The sequence below is a fragment of the Lepisosteus oculatus genome, chromosome 3 (assembly GCF_040954835.1).
Source record: "Lepisosteus oculatus isolate fLepOcu1 chromosome 3, fLepOcu1.hap2, whole genome shotgun sequence".
NCBI classification, from domain to species: Eukaryota; Metazoa; Chordata; class Actinopteri; order Semionotiformes; family Lepisosteidae; genus Lepisosteus; species Lepisosteus oculatus.
Genome location: NC_090698.1, coordinates 3473594 through 3494916, shown reverse-complemented (window position 1 = coordinate 3494916; position 21323 = coordinate 3473594). Strand labels below are relative to the sequence as shown.

The following is a 21323-nucleotide window of genomic DNA, read 5'->3' as shown; positions in this document are numbered from 1 at the left end:
TGGCCTATGATATGAAATATAATATGAATATAATTTAAGGCTGAAATGTATGCACCTCCCATCTTTTACATATTTTAGTTTGACCTAAGATACAAAACACGAGATTATGGGGCTTTAAAACCATCTTGTTTGTGCTGTGAAGGATTCCACCGACAGATGCAATGTTATGAGGGCTATTTTTGAGCTGAATTTCAACTCTGGAAATTCATAATTGGGGAAAAAATCAGTTCTTTTATCTGTTTTCTAGCCAGGTCCAGGAGACAGAGTGTCCCCTTGTTTCTTTTTCTCTAATTTGCAGAGTACCCCTTTAATTCACTGCAGCTTGGCAAGCCTAAAGGAGGAAAAGGATTCGATCGTTCAGTTTGCGAATTAAAAAGCATCTCTTTTGCCCTCAAGATTCCCAGCTGTGCTGCTTGGCATGTGTCCTCTAATAAGGGCACGTTGTGGGCTCACCAGTTACACTACCCAGCCAAATGGCAGTCACAGCAATTTGAATCCAGTCTCTGTGCCATCGTGCTCAGATGGCCATCTCCGCTAACAGAACCAGTAACATCTTCTGATCTCCGTATTCCCCTCAGGTTGGTACAACTTTGTTATTGTGTGCAGTTAGCCACTTCATTACTCATAATGTGCTCATTTACAGCACCAGGAGAAAGGCATCACAATGTTACACCATACAAAGTGTGAACATGTATTTCGGGCATGCTGCTCAGCCTCACAGTTACAATGCAAGTGTCACTCATTATTAGTGCAGACTGCTTGGTACAGTCGGTACAGTCTCCTGCTCGCAATGACAATGAAGATATTTCAAGTGATGATTTGGTAGCTCTAGAGCTGTTTATATTGAGAAAAAACAAGGAGAAAATTGGGTAGTTCAGTATAACCCCACTCCCCACAGCAAGCGAGGTCCCAGGACCACATCAAAGGAGTTCTATAGCAATTAGACACTCCTTCCCAGATCAGCACACCTGGACATCCCCACTGACTGCTCTTTTGAGCACAACAGCTCTTCATTTGCTGTCCTCGTGTTCTGAGCAGGGCTGCTATTAGAACACAAGGGTTTATATGGCCTTTTTAAAGCACAGCTCAGCTTTATGCCCACACAATCCACAGTCTGAGCTAAAAACATTAAGATTTTTATGTGCGAACTGCTGTCCTCCCTTCACGCACCGCAAGTCTTAACAGGCATTGAGATTGGTGATAAAGCATGGTGGCATTTTATAGCTGGACAGATGGTAATAGAGAGCTGGACTTTGATGCAAAGGCATCCAGGAGGGAATGTTGCTATGCAAGGCTGGCGCAGTATAGAGGAAGGGAGTCTGGCATGGTGTGAAGGAGCTTGACTGGGCTGCCAGCACACCACAACACACTCCGGCTTGTGAGAGACCTCGTCTGGGAAGCCTAGAGGGGCCGCCTCTGTTGCAGTGAATGTGCATCAGGGAACTAGTGGCCAGGTGAGGCCACCCGTTCTCATGCCAGACGAATCCAGGTGACTCCACTCCTGGAGCTTCAGCAGGTGTCGGAGTTGTGAGCCCCTCAGCCTGCATGTTCCAGTTTCTACTCGCATCCTCTGCCTTGTAGTTCCAGTGAAGAAATCCACTGGGCTTCCTGTCATTGCCTTTGTTAACAATTAAAATTTAAATTTGCTTCAAATTTAGGACGCTAATCATTCATCTTGACTAATTTAAGATCCAGGACTCCCTAACTCATGTCGACAGCTCTTTATACACATGTAGTTCCGCAGATGTACTGTAAGTACTAGCTCCCTGTATTTTACATTAGTTCATTAATTTAACATCTTTCACTAAATGCTCAATACTTTCAGAAGAAACAAATAAGTACATATTAACACAAATGCATATCTGAAATTTACATTAGTTAATAGACTTCTTTTTCATTTTGGTTTTCTGTACTTATTACACCAAGTTAATCTTTTTGCTGACACTTTCAGTTGAGCAGTCTTCAGTATACAGTACCAAACATTCAGTTATTACAAACCAATATGCTCTAAAAGGAGCAAGCACAAATGCCTCAGTACCTGGTAGCCTTGCTATATAAAGAGGCACGTGCACAATGCAGAGATACGTATTTTCTGTAGTTGCTGTTTCATGGAAATAATGTCTTACTGGGTATGAAAATAAAAGAGCGAGAACAAGGCAAGGAAAAAAGGCTTTGTTCCTCATTGTGTGTTGTATGCAGTGACACACAATCCCAGTGACAGTGAGTGCTCTCTTACGCCGCCAGGACAGAGGCAGCTTCTTATTCTGAAAAAGCAACATGCGGCGCTACCAGCTCAGCCATTAATCTTCGGGCACACCGAGAGTCCTGCCTCTTCAGCCTTTTCTATTTTTACCTCCCTTCTCTTCTCTCCTCCTTCTGTTCCTGGACATTTCTGTTGACTGTCTGTAGGCTCCCTTTTCTTTCTGTCATTAATTAAAAGTGTGTGGGCTGAAAGAACCTCATACATCCTTAGACGGGCTCACTAATTTCCCTTAAGGCCTGAAGGCAGTGTCTGCTGGTTTCTTACTTCCACTGGCACTGAAGTGGTCCCAGAGTGCGACAAGGATGACCCTACTTAATAAAATATCTGGTTATTTTATATTGAAGAGATACAGGTGGGAAGCCTTTTTATATCTGTTCTCTGGGTTTTGCTGTCTTTAACTTGATCTTTTTTTAATATTGAACCTAATTTTTTTCAGCTTTCTTAAGTCAAAATGTGGCATGACAGTTCATGGGAATAAGATTTTATTAGTCTTGAAGCCTAAATGAGATTCTCACAAGTGCTAGACTTAAATGCCTGGTGCTATTCAAAGCAACATCAGTATCATAATTAGTTTCTGATGATTTATTCACCAGTTTGTTGCAACAACCAGTTTATTTTATCTCTGTCTACAATTAGAGGATTTACACAAAGATTTCTTCAGCCATAGCAAACCAAACAACAGACTACAGGCCTGGAGAGCAGCCTTATCTCAGCACTACGTAAGCACGACACTGCGTTCTATACTAAGAGGCATTAAAAATGAAAGAACGTACAGTAGTTTTAGCTTGACCGATAGCATGCATTTTAAATGCCTCTCAATATACTACTATACTTGTACTATATGCAATACTCTGGAAGAATTTTCAGACTAATGTAGCAAAACTTCTGGGTCATTATGTAACACAGCAATATTATTCCACTTAATGGAACTGTTTCCTTACACTCTAGTGCAGGAACGATTAGGACAGTGTGGAAGGGGACAAGTCAGAATGAGCTTGGTTTACTTAGTAGTCCTTCCCCTCAAAGTGGGCTTTGCTGATTTATTGCTTATTAATTACGTACCAGTACAATGTGGCTGTTCTCGTCCAATATATTCCAAGGGGAGTAGCTACTTTATTTTACTGTGTATTAAATATGTGTTATTCTGGAATTCTGGAATCTATTCCTGTAAATGGTGCAGTGCTAGAACAATTCGGGATTCATAACAGTTCGGTGTGTCTGTCATTTCTGTTATCGTGGCCTCAAAATGCTTTGGAATGTATCTCCAGGCTGAGCGGATTTTGTGTTTTTTTGCGGTTATGGATTATGTGTTAGAGCGAGAATTAAAAACATATATTGGCAGTAATTGTTTACATGCTTCAGCAACCCTGTTAAGATTTGTTCTTCAGTGACACACGGAAAAGTCCAAGAGGAATGAAGGCATTGCCAGTCAGCTGTTGGGGTCTGTTATAGAGACATGTGCACCACAATTAACAGGCTGTCACTGCCTCTACATCCATGCACACAGATTTTCCAATAGACAGTTTTGACTGAAGAATTCTTATACTAAACACTACCGACATACATAGACTAAGAAATATCAAAACTGCTGTACTGTAAGTGTTTTAGTAGTATATGGGTTCCGTCTATGTGAACAGTACTTTTACGTTGTTGTGGTCGTTGTTGTTACGAGTTGTGCATTACATTACATATTTGGTTTTTACTCCATGAACTGCTGACAATGGGCTTTCATGAAAAAGGAGATGCACACTCCGTTAACTCATTTGTGGAATGACCTCCTTGTCTCTTTCAAATACCAGGCACTAAAGTCAAGCAAGCACATTTAACAAAACAGATTCCCAATTTAGTAAAGACGCACTTGAAGCTAAAATCAAGATGCATTGCCCCTTCTTTGTTTGCACATACTTCTAATGTTTTTGTGTTCAGGTGCAGCTCTTTGTGAAAGCACAGCTTGACGCTGGTGTCTTTGACAGGCCTGGTGCTTCTGGACACTTTGATGAAATCTGTTTCTGTGTTGAGCAATGAGACGTTAACTCCAGCCATCAATCTCCATCTGCTGGTGATTTTCAGCTGAGCGTTTTTCTTCCTGAATACCCATGGAATAAATGCACAACACATGGCTACTCATAGTATTATATTGAGCACTGTAGGCCAGGGGCAAGAGGTAGTTTCAAGCTTTATGGACTAAACTGTGTGGACATTAATAATACTGTAGTTCCTTGCACTTACAGTATATAGAGCTTATCTGGATACTGCACTCAAGGTGCTTTACAGGTAATGGGGATCCCCTCCACCACCACCAGTGTGCAGCCCCACCTGAATGATCTGATGGTAGCCCTTGTGTGCCAGTACGATCCCCACACATCAACTCTCAGTGGGGGAGAGAGCAGAGTGATGAAGCCAGTTCATAGATGGGGATTATTAGGAGGCTATGATGGGTAAAGGCCAGGAGGAAATTTGGCCAGGACACTGGAATTTTTAATGACCACAGGAAGACAGGACCTTGGTTTTACATCTCTTCTGAAGGGCGTTGCCTTTTGTTTTTACAGTATAGTGTCCCCATCACTGTACTGGGACATTAGGACCCAAACAGAAAGTAGGGTGAGCACTCCTTACTAGTCCCACTAACACCTCCTCCAGCAGCAACCTCAGCTTTCCCATCTGAGTACTGGCAGGCTCACACCTGCTGAACTTCAGTGGGCTGCCAGCTGTGAGTTGCAGGGTGATATAGGTGTTAACAGCTATACATTCTCTGCTACCACATAGCAGTCATATTATAGTGCGATGTTTTCAAACAGTGAAACAGTTCCAGGCATCCAATACTGTAATTTTCACTGAGGTACTATTTTTAAGACAGATGCAAAATAGCTTCCTTTTTTACTTCCCCAAAGCAATTAAAAACTTTATGTACTAAGTTTAAATACCTCTTTATCTGATGTCTGAATGTTTGCATTTAGTTCTGAAAAATCAGCAGGTTTAATTCTCTTGTGGATAAAGTTGAATGCACAACTGACTAATTGTTACTGCATTCCATGTCATTGCCTATGGATGGCTGCACCTTGGGATTTACTGCAATACACTCTCAGACATTCGTTAGGAAAACATTTTTGTCCCATTTTAAATGTCCAGAAACAGCAATTTGAGAACAGTAAACAGTCTGTTATGAAAGTTGAACAAGAAAAAGATAAGCTGAGGTTCAACAGTGTCTTTGAACTACGTAAAACCACACAAGGTGCTGCTTTCTCATGGGTATTTACAATTGCTAGAGTCACAAAGTGAAAAGCAGCAGTCAGTTCTCCTGCTCACGAATATTTAGGGCTGACTGAGACAGACAAGGGAGGGGTCAAGTTGCAAAAACAACAAAGTCCGCTCATCTCTGACTCGATGATCCTTGTTGTCCCTTCATCCCAGGATAACTGGGGCTCCCAAGTGGCTCGAGCAGTAAAGACTTTTGTTTGGAGTCCAGGTTGAGAACAACAGTTTAGACATTGCTGGCTGGAGGTACGTTTAAGGCAGTGTAGTTACCTGGCTATAGCCAAACCTTCTCAGACTGGGGCAGAAACTGTACTTGGCTGAGAGCTGCTAGGGTTTGTGGGCTTGAAACTACAAGGTGCAAGGCTGACTACTTTTCAGAATGAAATCGTCCTTAAATAATCCTGTTTACTCTAAATGTGAATTCTTATTATCCACAGAGTACTTTACCAAAATGAAAAGTGGGTCTCCGTTTCATCAGATACTGTTCAGCGGATTTCTGTCACTCTTCAGCTGTATAATATTGATGGCCTGTCACTGTCCCAGACCTCACTGGGATAAATTAATGCTTCTCAATGTCTCAGGTGGAGATGACTGCAAGGAAAAATTATACTGTCACAGATGGTCAAAATGTATATCTAAAATCCTGTTGAATTTTCATTTTAAATAGCTGTTGCCATTTCAAAATTTATGAGGTTGAATCAGGTCACTGGGCTTTATTTTTTTTATATAATCCTTAAAGCTTGAGAAAAGAGAAATGCTTGTTAGCACAGTTTATGCAAATGAAACCTTTAAACTGACAAAATAAATCATGTTTGATACAGTTCGGCATGTTTCCTGAAGGTTAGAATTCAGAAATTCAATGATTATACAAACTGACAGGACTGAACAGGACTTAAAAGTCTTTTTCATTGTGCCAGAAGGGGGGTATTTTTTGTAATTACTGTATATGTCCTTCAATCTCCCCCTAAAGGTTCTCAGAACAGGAACTGTCTTAAAACCAATGCCAAGACACCAATACCAGCCAGATTGTGCCTCTCTAATTCTCCAATACTAATACCTTGTTTAGAATACTCTATGTCATTTTGGTCAACAAATCGCTGAGGGAGCTGCACTACAGAAGGGCAAGTAGATTCATTCCTGACCTTCGTGCACTAACAAGGTAGAGCCTAAAGGAGCTTAATCTCATTAGTATTGAACAGAGGACATTAGGAGGGGACTTGACACAAGTATTTAAAATTCTGAAAGGTAACTGGCAGAGTCAGTTTAGAGGACTTCTTCAGGGGTAGCAGTGATACTAGGACCAAGACGGAGTACATTGAGGGCTGAAAGCAAATTCCCAGGGGTCTTTCCCCATTCACCTTGACAAAATCCCGGGGTTAATAAAGTATTAGAAACCTGAAGAACAAAATGGACTGAACGACCTTTGCAACCTTTCTTACATTTAGAAACTAACTGTAACTGCACCAATGCAACTAACGGTTCCACCTTTATACAATTAACACCAAAAGTCTGTATCTGTGTTTTCATCTGTTCAATTGGAGGCTTTCTAGGAGAGTTCAGAAAACAAATCCAGGGTGTCTAGTCATTTTAGTCTAGTTTAGATTGACACACGAGAAGAAGGCTCCACGGCCGAAATGTTGTGTTTTCTTTCTTCTCTTTCCAGCATGGAATAAACCTTTTACTTGTTAGTTTAGATTTAGTTCTAGTTCCAGTTAAGTTTGAGTCTTTTTTTCTTAAATAAAATGTGATATTAGAGGGTATGGTAAGCTTAATGATCTTTGTGCTCAGAACCATGTTGGTTGATCAGAATTTCTCTATTTCTGAACTGGGCATTAAGACTTACGTGGAAAAGGGATACAAAAGGGTTACCCTCCTGGTCAATTTCAGGAAGTGAACCTCCTCCCGCAGGACTGCTGACACAGCCCAGAATTAAGTGGGTAGCCATAGCAAGGCATGTTATGGATGGAGTGGTAAGAGTGCTGTGGATTTTAAAAGGAGATGAGGGGAGTCAGCTCAGGTGGTGGTGCTGCCCGGCCAGTTCCTTGGTTTAGTGGCAGAGTCTGCAATAAAAGGTTGAATCAGAGCCTTTGGTGAACTGTGCTGAAACTAGAAATTCAGTCTGTTAGAAAAGTCAGGACTGCTGTAGATCAGCTGAGTTGTAAGAGGTGCCTTTCCAAAACACATTTCCACTTCTTATCGTTGTACCCCATTAAGCAAAGCCCACAAGACTAGCATCCCTTCACTAAATAAAAGAGCACTACTACACCTTAAGAGCCTGCTTATATTTAGCTTATATTCTTTTACTGTGCAGATGCCCCAAAGGAATTCCCTCAAGGAAAGGCTAGAAAAATGGTCTGGAGAAGCTTCCGGTGAGACTATACCTTTTTCTTACTTCGGACCAGTACCTTGTGACTCGGTTCTGGTAAATGCTGAGGCTCAGCACTTCTGACACACTGTTGTTTTATTTTCGATCTGTCCTGATGTGATTTATTTGTTATCGTTTTTCTGCTCATATATAAACAAGACCTTTGCATCACTTTATTGATTAGTAGGAACAGAGTGTGGTGATGGGAGACACCTGGGCCCAAAGTATGCAATCGTCTTGCTCATTTTTTGGAATGGGATGAAGACAGGTTTAGCTCTCATTAAAGACAGCTGAGTGACCTGTGTGGTTTAAATAGTTTCATCGAAATCGTGTCTTTATTGCTTTGAGACTAGTCAGCAGATAAGTGATTAATAAATAGAGGCTTTGAGGCAGGTGATTCATTATTAGCTTTGTACTTGTTTTCTTTTAATTAAAAACCTGGATAGAGTGAAAAAGCATTTACTGTCTTACCAAAAAGCAAAATACACATTCATGATGCATTCAATAAGTTTGGTGTCTTTGTCAGTTCTTCTCTTGCTCACCCAAAAGGGCCAATGATATTCAATTCCTCTCTTTAAGAACAAAATCTTTGTGTGTGTCAAAATATTGCTTTCTGTTGAGCAAGCAAATTCAGCCACATACTGTAAATCATAGCAGTCAGTTGTGAGTCTATTGCATATTTGTATGCTAGTCTTGTGGTGTTCCCATAATAATTGCTACCTTGCATTTACTTTGCTATTCTATGGGTTTCAACAATCTGTACATAGTGCACCTTGCATTGTTTATGATGCTTTAGACGTGATTCTGCTGTGCTTTAATAATTTATACCACAATCTTTTACAAGGGAGTGCCTTATTATTGCAAAATATAAATGTCACTGACAGCACTGGTTTCTTTCCATGAAGCAGGCAAGCATTTTTCTCTGGTCTTCTTTAGTGTGTCTAGAGAATTGGGATCATGAAAGTTGCTGTTTGTAATAAGTGTGTCCTTTGGAGAAAGGGCTTGGGGAAAGTGATGGTACTAAACAGCACTAGGACAGAACAGTTCAGGCCCTGTGTTCTTCTTGTTCAGTACCTTATAGCTCTTTCTCACAAAGTACTGTCACGCCCTGTACACCTAGAGGGCGCTCTGCCTTTGCCCTGTTCCTAGTTCCTTCATGATTATTCATGTCTTTCCAGTGTGTCTTGTTGTGTAGCCTATTTACTTTCTGTGTCTGCTCTGCTCCTGGCTCAGCATTGAGGGTACGAGTGTCATGAGACCCGCCTAGCACCAGGTCGCTCCTGTCCGTGGCCTGAGGGCATAGGTTTCTGTTCTGACATCGTCTGACCCCCTGAGCCTGGGCTAACCGTCGTGATGCCCCTTTTACCGCTATGCATAGGGTCTTTACTGCTCTCACTGTCATTCCACGGCTTGGCCTTCCGACATCCGTGACACTTACTGAGCTTCGCCGGACTTATAAATAGAGTTGTGATGCTCATTTATACAAAGTGCATGCTTTGGCTTAGCTAGAGAGGAGTACTGAAAGTGCTTTCTAGACACCATAATCAGCATATCAGATATACTGTACAAGCAGCTAGCACTCTCCTGTACAGCAAATGAGGTGGAGATCTTAGCCAGACGTAAGTAAGGAAACAGACAGTTCTATTGCACATGCATATTAATCATAAAGTGAAAGCTTACAGAGTATCTTATAGACAAATAGGCTCACTGACTCACTTTGAAGAAATTTCACAACTGGCTTGAAATTATTTGTTCATTATTCTTATTCATATTATATTGTTTGTTCGTATTATATTCCTTTTTTTTTCTAAAAGCAAGTCTGAATTAATTATGGGAATGTAAAGATTAATTAGCTATGTTTCACATCACTAGAAATCAGAGCCATCTAAACTCCTTGACTGTTTGCATTGACTTTAAATATGTAAAACAGAATTCGATATTTCTGCATAAACTCCTGTTTTCTAGTGTTATGAAACAGCCAAAGCTAATTGATATTCATATTTTCCCTATAGACAGAAAGCTGGGTGGAAGGACAGTTAGACATGTTATAAAACAAGAATGCTTCAGAAACCTTCAGAGAACCTCTTCTGACATTTTAGTGCCAATTGTTTTTTCCCTTGACAGTCATCTGCTTCCTTTAGAGAAAATATTGAGCTACACCTGCTGTCATTATTTAGCCAGGCTTTGTAAAAGCAGCAAATTAAAAACATCCAAGCTGTCAAATCAAACAGTAGTTAACTCTCACAGACTTGCCAACAGTCAGAATGATTGAATCGCTGAAGCTGAAAAAAAAACCCATAATATCCATGCATTTTCCTCTACAAATACGTCAGCCTCTTTGGAGGAAAAATAAACTTCTATCTGAGAGTTGGATGCTTCACATAATAATTAGTGACAGAGGGAATTTTAGCTTTGTAGGTAAGACTTCATTATTTGATTGAGCAGTTATTTTTATTTCTGGAAACCACATTCATTATGTGCTCTGGATTTTGTATGAGTTTTCCACAGCGGAAAGAAGAAATCTATTGAATATTGCAAACCAAGGCCCTTCTGTTCAAATCCCCTTTGAGCTCTTTCAGGAGTTGTTCTCCATATTGATTTGCCTTTACAAATTCCAGCACAAGGTGGCCTTTATCTCATAGACCTTGACAAGTAAGTCCTGTACGGAACACTCTGGCTTTTGTTGTGTTTGGAGCAAGCAATTATTAATAATGTACAGAATCTATGAGCAGACACATTGCAGAAAGGCATTAATATAATATAATAAGACCCAAGCAAAACATTCTTAGGCCATTCAGTCCTTGCCTAGGTGGTTAGAAACACAAATAAAATCTTACCTTTAGACAGCTCCTTAAAATAATATTAATTAATTTCTCAAATCTAAGTACCACTACTGTATGTTGGTGCTACTGAATGAAGTCTGAAAATGGGGTTACTTTACAGATCAGCAGGTGTAATTTAGAAGAAATATCAAATTCTATAGACATTTTCTGTAAGAAAATTATTATTTTACTTGTAAGAATAAGCAAACTTTTACAGGTAGAAAAACCTGCCACCCACAGTTCTCTGAAGTTATCTGGGGACCTTTTAAGAGCTACCAAAGACTTATCTTCAGTATATACTCTACCCACCACTTATCATATTATGATTAATCCATTCCTGTTTTCTTCTTTATCGTGTTCTATACAGTATCTCAGGTTTTATTGATTAACATAAAAACCTGCTTAAGGTGGGATCTATGCTGCTTTCTAAGGTGATGTGACCCTTGGGGTCCTGTGCATCCACACTGAGCCCAAACCCCTCTTGTCTATAGCAGTAGTACTTTGGAACAGAGTGATCTACTTATTGTGTTAGAAAAAATAAAAATAATTACATCTAAATGTTTTTTAATGCTTGAGAATGAATAGGATCACATGTTTTTTATAAATATGTAAGCTGCTTAAAATGCTACGCACAGTGCACTGAGCTTGAAATAAATTTAAGGCCTAACAATGATAGTTCATAAGTAATACTCAATAATTAAACACCAAATATAGCCTACATTTAAAAATATACAGTACAATAAATAAATTAAACATTGGCAAGAACTGCCTTTTAACAAATGATACTGTACTGTGAATTTCATTACCCTAAACTGTACTGTTCAGTGATTAAACAAAATAAAATGAACAGTAAATACCATACATAATGAAATCAGTGGGATGCTTCCCTGACATGATTGTGATAAGAGTAATTTAATATTCAGGGAAAAGCATGAGATGATAAGCAGTTGTTGACACGTGTGCGTGAATACAAACAGGACTGGGCCCATGTCCCAGTATGCACACTTGCGGTCTTGAGCTCTTCATATGCGTGTTCCTGCTCAGGTCTGCAGGGGTGTTCACAGTGCTCAAAAGCGCCCCCCAATGCTGGGGGCAGACTTTGCTAAAAGGAATTACAGTTCCCCCAATTCCTTGCATACTGGTGACCATTCATTTTCCAACCTATCAAAGCAGGGAGAGGTTGCCATGGAGAATAAAATATTCCCGTTAGTAAAACTGAACTTTTGTTACTGTTTTAAAACTCATAATATTTATGTAAAAACAACATTTCATTAAACTACTTTAGATTCATACTGTATGTATTCTAGGTATGAAGTGTTGATACTAAGCTTTCGTCACCCGATTTTGACTGAGGAATATTTGTGAATCTGGGAATTACCATGTATTTTCTGCATGGAATATTTTATATTTAATAGTACAAAGCTTGGAATTATCTCCAAGTTTACCTTATTTAGTTTACTTTGACCACTTTGAATCAACATGAACGAACGTGTTAAGTACTGTCATTTTTTGTACAGGGAGAGACAAGATGCAAAAAATAATATAATAATAATACAATAATATAATAATATAATAGCACAAGCATGTAAGCAGAGCATGAACAGCGAGGAGTTTTCCTTAGTTTACTTCACCCAGCCTGCTCAACATGAATAAACATGATATGTCACTGCTTTTCTGCAGGGACAGACGAGATGACATTCAATTTAATCAAACAGTGGGTGGAGAATGAAGCATTCTTTAAAAATAAACTCTCTGCAGATGTGCAAATAGCCACTGGAAAAGAAGCATCAACAACAGAGAGCATTTTGGCTGTGAGCCATGTACAGTACCAACAAGTCATGGAAGGGGGTCCTGTTACTCTTTTTATAACCCTGCTTCCTTGAATGCTCACTTTGATGGAAAAAGCTGTGGCTTTGTTAAGGCCTCTTCCTTCTCGGCAGTACATTGGACACACCTGCCTTGAGTGAGTGATTGGACTCTGGAATGGAATTCCAATGGCAGAAAAGGGATCGCCTGACTGCCCTGTGCTTAACTGGGAAATTCCTCAGGAGTAGCAGCAGTCACTACAACAGCAGTCAGGTGCAGAGGGCAGGGAGCTGAGTCTAAGATTCTTCAGTTCAGGTAGGGAAAGTGTGTTAGTTAAATCCTGAATTGTAGAGAGTTTACCCTCCTGTGTTTTAACATCAGCAGCCAGATGGTCCTAGGTCCAGTATAGTTCAAGTTTGAGAGGATGGATTGAGCTAATGAAGACTTGCACGGATTTAGTTATGGGTGGATTTAAAAAAGAAAGATGGATCCACAGAGAGAATTTAGAAGTTTCTCTACTGTGTCCTGAATCCCTGGATTACAGAGATTTCAAACTAGTCTTTATAGTGTAGTCGATCAGTAGAGTTTAAAGTTGGAAACTGGGCGCCAGTAGGTCATGGAAGAGACAGGGAGCATGTATCTTCCAGTGTAGGGAAGACTGGCTGTGGAAGAGTGAGCCCAGTTGTGTGTGCTGGTCGTCCAACCTTAGGAATGGGACCTGCATGAGGTTTTTACATAAAGTCAAATGTAAGAACTCTTTTGATTGTCTTAACTTATGATGTAAATGTACATAACCTTAAATTCAGCGATTACTGAAGTTCTAAGTGATGTAATAAGAGTACAAGTCTGTTTTTTTCCCCCAAGGGCATGACCTCCTTTTTGCTTTTTAAATCCCAGAAGGAATTTTCAAATATCTTAAAATCCCGGAAGGAATTTTCAAATATCTTAAAACATCCAAGAATTTTTTTCCTTTATTCTTTTTCCTCAAAGGTTTTCGATTCAAAATGATCTTTGCGCAAATATCTGCTGGTGCAAAAATGCTAACCCTATAGTAAGGGTAAATAATACAATGTGCTTATTTGTATTATTAAATTAACAACACTATTCTTATCCTATATTTCTTTTCTTCATCATCCCACTTCTCTGTACTGCTGGTTGGTAATTAACATCCACTTATTTTGTGCTAATTGCAGAATTGGTGCAGTGCTATTGATGAGCTTCGCCACTACTGTTAGTCTGCAATTATTATTTCAAAGGACCTTTTAAAGATCCATTAAAAGTAAAACGTGGCTCCTGAATGGTAATCTTGTTACAACTGCGTCTGTTAACACCCTGATTTGCCGTGACAGACAAGCTGAAACCTGACCTATCCTCTGGTGTGCTCTGAATGGCTGCGTGTTGATTTTGTTATCCGTCTTCATTACGGTAATAGCTGGCTTTTTTTTCTTTTTTTCTTTTAGTCGACAGTGGGGCTGGCGTTGAGGCAGAGACAGAAAGGAACTCAGAAATACTGGTAAGTGGGGGGGGGGGGGGGGGGGGAATCAATTTACAAGAATGTTATTGTTTCCTTTCCAGCTACCATTCAAACAAAGTATGTGTGGCGCAGAGTGTTGATTATTGTTCTTTAGACTGCTTTTCTCTTGTTGGGGTCCCAGGTTTAAATCCAGTTTAGAGAACTGAGGGACTGCACCTGGGGTAATGACCATTCCAGTACTGGCTTAGTGCAGAAACACCACCTGAATTGCAAACTCGGACCCCACCCCCCCGGCTCAGCGTACAGCACTGTGGGTTCTTGTGCACAAAGGGAACCAGCGTTCAGTGAGGTTGCTTTTACAGATCCGATGATGATCGCGTTGATTGCCTGTTTTCTGAGTTTCCTTTCATGTCCCTTCCCCCTGTCTTCAGCACCGCCATACACGTGGCCAAGCGTGTGATTTTGGAAATGGCTTGTAGTTACAATCCCAATTACCTTACGGACCCAAGGCAACAGCCCAGGATGATGATCTTTCTCCTGTGAATGAGTGTCATCACAGAAAGTGCCACTTTAAGCAGGGGTTCTTTTCTGTAATGGTTTCTTATATTGATGCTTATAACGGGAAAGGTGCAGCGGTCTCTTGCAGCCTCGCCTTTTTTCTCTTGTATCGACGGGGCCGTGAGCTGTTTCCTTGCACAGCACTAAAACCTCAGCTTGCTGGGTCAGAGGCACTGCGGGCTGGGCTCCCTGTGGATAAGCAGTTCCATAAGGACAAAAGACTAATTAGGCTGGTGAACGCACATAGAGGCAACATCATCAGGAGCCCAGAAAAGTACTGCACAGGCATTTCCAAAGAACAAAAGGACTTATGATGAGGGACGGCTTGCGTGGAATTAACAAGATAGCAGGAGTTTTATCTGTAGTCCATCCTGCACTCCTCCACATTAGTACATCTCCGTTTCTTTCTTTTTTTTTTTCCCGCGGAGCGCCCAACGGTCAGATGTAGGAAGCATTTATCACAATTGTCACGCAGAGGGAGGTTGTTGTGCTGCTGCCCCAGAGAATAACAAGAAACACACGGTGTGTCTTGAAAGCAGCTTGATTCAGTGAGCTAGATTTCTGTGTGTGCGCTTATGGTGACATGGAGGCACTTTGAAACCTGGGAGAGCACCTGGGAGTGACAAAAACAGGCATTGTGGGAGCTGGGGTGCTTTGTTCCTGTTTTGACGTTATCTGCTTTCTCTTCCCGAGCTGTCCACGATCAATGAAGAGCCTTCATAGCTTGTCTCGGTGCAGAGGGAGTAAACACGAGCTAAGCATTAATGATATTCATCTGTTCTGGTTACTTTTTATGGATACAATCTGCCATCTACAGTACGAGAGACCTTCAAGAAATGGAGCTGTAAGCTGTTTGAGGAGGAGATTAGCAGCAGAGTAAGGTTTCGTTTGAAATATAATTCCAAACCCCTCAGACATCCATTACCACTTCTTTGTAGGATTTGGAAGTGCAGAGAAAGCCAAGCCATTATTTTGTTATTTATTTTACGCTGTTTTCCCAGCAGCTCAGTGTGGTTTTCTCTTTCTCTGATCCGTCTCTATTGTGTGTAAAAGCGGACATTTCCACTCCTGTGATGATGAGAGATCGAACCCTGTTGGGCTGTCTTTCTGTCCCTCAGGAGGGGGAAGTAAGGGTGGCTGCTGGCTGTGCTCTCAATGGATACAGTGATGGTTCATCCCTACAGCTGGCTGACATCTCGCTTGATCCTTACAAAGGGGCCCAGAATTTTGCAACTGAGATGCCTTGTTTTATATGCTAAATGCAATTGCCATTATAAGAAATAATAACCCTTGCACTTACGTGTGGCTTTTCTGGACACTCCTCTCAAAATGTTTTACAGGTAATGGGGGCTTCTCCAGCACCACCAGTGTGTAGCCCCACCTGGATGTCACTATACTAATCACTCTCATATACAGTAGTGTCTGCATGCTATATACCGTAGCTTGATGCTCTCGTTGTGAGCACTGCTGCCTTACTGCTTTGGATTAATTCTGGACTGATCTGTCTTCTGTGTTGTCTTTGCATGCATCTTGTGCCCCTGTAGTTCTTAGCCAGAAGCTTTGGTTTCTACACACCTTCCTGTATCACGTGGCTGTGGTAAACTGGTCTCTCGAGATTGTCCCGCAGTGTTTCTCTGCTTGTGTGCACACTTGTATGCCCTGAGACTGGGAATGCTGTCCGTAACATCCAGTACTCCCGCCTTGCTGCCTGTGCTTCCAGGAAAGGCTGTGGGCTCCCCCCACCCTTACCGGGAATAAGCACCTTCCTGAGTGCATATATATAGTCTATATGGGTAGAAATAAGACACTCGGTGCACTGCAGTTTGATCTCCTTCAGGCTTTACAACCTGTGTGCTCTTCAGTGTAACCCAAGACTAAATGATCGATGTGTCATATGTGTTTTCTGAGTAGATCTGCATTGACAGTCATAGTAAGTAATAGATGTAAAGATTTGCATTCGATTAAGAACAGCTTATATAGTATAACTTGAAATAAGGCCAAGGGCTGTGAAAAAAGAGGACTTTCTCTGTTAGGTCCATCTCTGAATCATATGTGTTTGTGTGCATGTACTGTATAAGGCACTGGATGTGCACTTTTTGCAACATTTCTGCATGCTTGTGGAGTCTGATTGGATGGTGACGTTTGGTACTCATGTTCTAGTTTGAATTTTCCCTTCTCCTGTGAGCCCCAAAGCTATGGTTAAGAAAAAAAAAATCATCATGTTTTTATAGTGGTATCATTGACACCAGGATATTCTGTACCAGCTGTGCTAAGTAGATCTCGGCATTCAGAAAAGTTAGAGGCTGTGTGAAACAGGGTCTGTAGAACTTTTCTACTTATTAAAAAATGCCTTAGTCAGCTCAACCATTTTTTTCATTTCTTTTAATAGAACACAGATACCTTTCCTGCGCAGCTCTTATTCCAGGTCCCACTCTCATTAATTCTGGAACCTGAGATGAATTCATCAGCTCATATCACAGTAACATCTTTTTTTTTTAATGAATGATTCGTAATTTACTTCAGTTTTTAAAAACTAGGCAGAACATTAGCAGATAGATGAAGCTATTATGATGAAAACCAGTGTCAGCCCTTGAGAATATTCATTTACTTTCAGTTTTTAGAGCTTTTTATTGTTTTTTTTATCAAAAGTAACTAGGTTTGACATAGAGTATGTGATTTTATTAAGACAGCATGACCCTGGGTAAGCGGTTAATTTAAAACTTGCACTCTTCCTCTGCACACCTTTTCAGCAAGGCCTTTACTGTCTTCTTTATAATATAGTCATGGAGTAAATGAGAAAAACTTTCATTTTTAAGCATCTTTGGCCTGGCAAGTCACAATATTCACTACACATTTTTTCTTTTGTGTTTTATCAATGACATACCTTGAACACCAACAGCAAAGCAAAAAGAAAGGCTTATGGATTTTTTCTATTTGATTTGTCTTGTTCAGCAGTCACGCGCTGTAAAATAAGCCTTGATTTGTCTTGGTCTGTGCCAAGGTAGGTTTTATCAGAACTGTCAGAGACTTTCAAAATTCTGTAAAGTATCGGAGTGGCCGAGCAGGGCCACATAGTGCAGATGGAAATAGACTGAATGACTGGGCCCTGGATTGGTTTGTTATTACAACCCATGCAGTATGGTGTAGTGTAAGAGATGGATAACTTTTCAAGAGGCCTTGACTGATGAGAAGGAAAGAGTCATGGAAATCTGTGGATATAAGATTCACAAGGTTCCAAATCATCACACTTCCTTTAGCATGTTGTATGAATGTTGAATCTGCAAATGAGCACGAGCAAAGTGTTTTTTGTGAAGTTCGTGAGCAAAGTGTTTTTGTGAAGTTCGTCTGCGAGTGGTTTTCTGCACTTGCAATCCCCTCAAATCTGCAACAAAATGTTTTAATTAGGCACTTTCGCCATTTATTTTATCCAGACGCAATCCTTAAGCCCTGATTAAAAAATGACTGCGTTTTATCAGTGACTGACTTCAGGAGGTTATGTCAGTTAACGATTCATATCCAAGCAACCCATGATACAAAATTACTTAACGCCATTTTATGAGTGAACTAGTTTTGACGCTGCGAACAGAATGTTTTGGGGTCTGAAGGCAGAACAGTCACTGTGTGAGCTTTCTTTACGCATAGCACGCACCTGTCACGATCGTAAACCCCTCCTCTTAAGGGCGCTCCAGCCCTACCTTGTTTATACTCATCTCCTGCCCCTGCCTCCGGTTCCAGACCCCCATGTCATATAAACCGGACGTTCCTGCCTATCGGGGCTCAGCTCTGAAACATGGACGCCCGTCTACCCGCCAGTCCAAGAACGACACAATGGCGTCCTGACCACCTGGGTCCAGGATCAGGGAGCGTCTGGTCCAGTTACCCCATTTTTATCCCCCCGATCCGGTTTTTAACTCCGTTTGTCTGTCAGGATGGGTTACCTGGTTTTGGACACTTGCTTCATTCATGGATTTGCCTCGGACTCGAAAGTAACTTTGGACTGTTTGCCTCAGCCACACCTCCTCCGAACACCAACGCACCGTGGACACCCCCCCTGTTTTCCTTCCAGCCCCTTGCATGCCTCTTTCCCCCTGTTTTCTTCACTGCCCCCCGGATTGTGTTGTCTGCATAGGGCCCTGAAAGAACGCTTCGTGACAGCACCCTAAGAGACCCTGCTTCTCTGTGCCTGGACCTGCTCACACACTGCGCCGCTTTCTGCCGTGGGCTTTTCTTAGAGAAATCAATTTCAGTTCACCTCAGTCTGTGTGTTCCATGCTTCTGCTACTCACAGAGAGAGTGTAGGTCATAGCTTTTCATTTCGTTCCATTTCGTTATGAAGTTCTTTTATCTTCCTTGCTATTCCAAAGAGAGCAGATACATGTGATCTGTCTGTGGTCTCATACAGGTGTGTTTATACTTATATATAACATATATACATATTTAGGTCATCATGTTTGTACTTGAAAGCGTAGATATACAGTATATGTATCTTTTGCATGTACATATATATATATAATGGGTGGTGTATATATATATAATTTACAAAGGTCTGGTGAGAAAGACAACCCAACCTGACCCACTTATGCTTACCTGAGAAGGCTTAACACACCTTCCTTGTCTTTGCCAGTTAGCATCATTCCCTTTCACCCATTCTTTGGCTCATTCTGCCCAGTGTGTGTTGGTATGCATGTATGGGTGTGTGGGTGTGGCTGTGTGTGTGTTTGGGGGCGGGGGGTTGCTATGACCACACCTTTATTGTCAAGGTGTCATTCCTTCATCCAGGTGGTATAATGGTAGCGTTGTGCCTTGTGCCAGTAACGATAATTGATTTTGCTTATATAATTCCATCTTAAGTAGGATTTTCTACACTATCTGTAATGCACATATACTGTAACTTTTTTATTTTTGCAATATAAACTTATTTCTAAAGAATTATTTTTCTTGCTAAATTAAACCGGTTTCATTATCGCCTTAAAACAAAATCTAATTGATCTCCACATTGGATTTGATTTATTTTTCATGGAAGACTTGGCCATTATTTTAAAAACAAGTATTTATTGGCATATAAATGTGGATTGCACTGTGGGAATCTGCAGAAATTTAAAATGAGTCTTTACTTAGTGGATTGTCAATAGTAGTATACACAGTACACGCATCAGTGAATTTCTGTGAAGTCAAAGAGCGTACTGTATATAGACATTCTTTAATTGTGGCCAGACATACCTGCAGCTGCTTCAATAGCACTTAGCATCCAGATTCCTTTCAGAGTGAGTCAACAGACGCAAAAGCAACCAAGACACATGAACTCTGGGTCAAGTGTATCCTTCCATTTTCCCGTCCTCTTTCACACTGAATTTTCATTGCTGTGCTTTCAGGGAGTCATCTGGGACACCATCAATTCCGGTCAGATCCACCACTCTGTCGGGCTCTAGTTACACAGCAGGCTGTGCACTGCTCCCATCTTGCTTTGCAACTCGGGATGTATCTGACAAAGCGTTTCAATGTCTCTCAGCATGCCTGTCTGTGAATCTGTCTGTGTATCTCTCTGCGTCTCTTCGTGTCTGTCACTCTGTCAGTCTTCGTGAGTGTCTTTCTCAGCGTGACTGTGAATCTCTATCTGTCAATGTGCTTGCCTGTGTCTCTTGAGTGTGTCTCTGCATGTCTGTGTGTCGGTCTTTACTGTAGAGCTGTTTCTGACAATGCTCTGTCTTGTTCTGTCTTTTTTGGAGTTTGCTTAACATTTCTGCTGTCATTAAGCGAGGGGAGTTAATATTCAATGCCTCTGTAATCTTATCCATATCACTTCCACAGGGTGATGATAGCTAGTTTATTTTTGTATTTGTTTCTTCCATGACTTCAAAGCAATCAAAATAATATACAAATATAGTAAATATGTAAATAGAGTAAACATTAGTGAATACTAATTAAATTACTTCCCAAATAATTAATTTATGTTATCAGGCTAGGTTTTAAGATATATTCTTCTAATTATAATTTGTGGAGTGCCTGTTATCTTAATACTCTCAAAAGCTTTCATTTATTTTTTCATAGCTTAATTTCTTTAGCCGTTTGTTCCAAATGCATTTTAGCTATTCTATATAACTTTATTATTGTTGCTCACAGAATGAAGCTCTCACAGCAAACATGTTCAGATTCACAGATGTCACCCCATTTACTGTGTCCTCTAACACATGGACAGGCAATATCACTAAAAGGTCATCACTGCCCTGGAACCATTCTTAGAAGATCAAGAAAGCTAATTCTTGGCTTTAAAGGGGTGTCTTTCATGAGCAGGTTCAATAAGCTAAATCTCTTCCATCTTGAGTAGAGGAAATAATGAGGGGTGTTGATACAAGTATTTATAATTCTTGTTCATTGCCAAGGTTAACAGGCTTACATCAGAAGCAGTAGTAGAACAAAGATGCATGTTGAAAGTAAGAGTTTGTGCATTTAGGACTACAAAAAGGGTGCTGTGCAGATGTCTGGAACAAACTGCTCTATCATAATGTTAAAGGGCATTCTTTGATTTTTTTCTACAAATGGCTGGACTAGCAACTTGGACTAATAAGCTCCTAGCAAACAAATGGGCAAGAGTGATCAACTGCCTTCTCACCTTTCTAACCTTTCTCTGCGTAACCTCACAGGGCCTAATTTATCTCACGTTAACTTTTTCTTCAGGTCTCTGCTTATTGACTGTTTCATACTATGGATGTGACCTGAAGGATCTGTGGTTTTGCAGGGTCAGATTTCCCTCACGTTGGCGCAAGCTGTAGAGTTTCGGCC

The 21323-nt window shown here is 40.7% G+C and overlaps 1 protein-coding gene across 1 annotated transcript in view; it reads left to right on the top strand.

The window, feature by feature from the left end:
• lrfn1 (leucine rich repeat and fibronectin type III domain containing 1) overlaps positions 1–21323 on the top strand; it is a 104755-nt gene that overhangs the window by 27024 nt on the left and 56408 nt on the right. The window contains exon 2 of the mRNA XM_015340887.2: positions 13972–14024. The gene's annotated coding sequence lies outside the window, so the exon portion shown is untranslated. The remainder of the gene's footprint in view (positions 1–13971; positions 14025–21323) is intronic.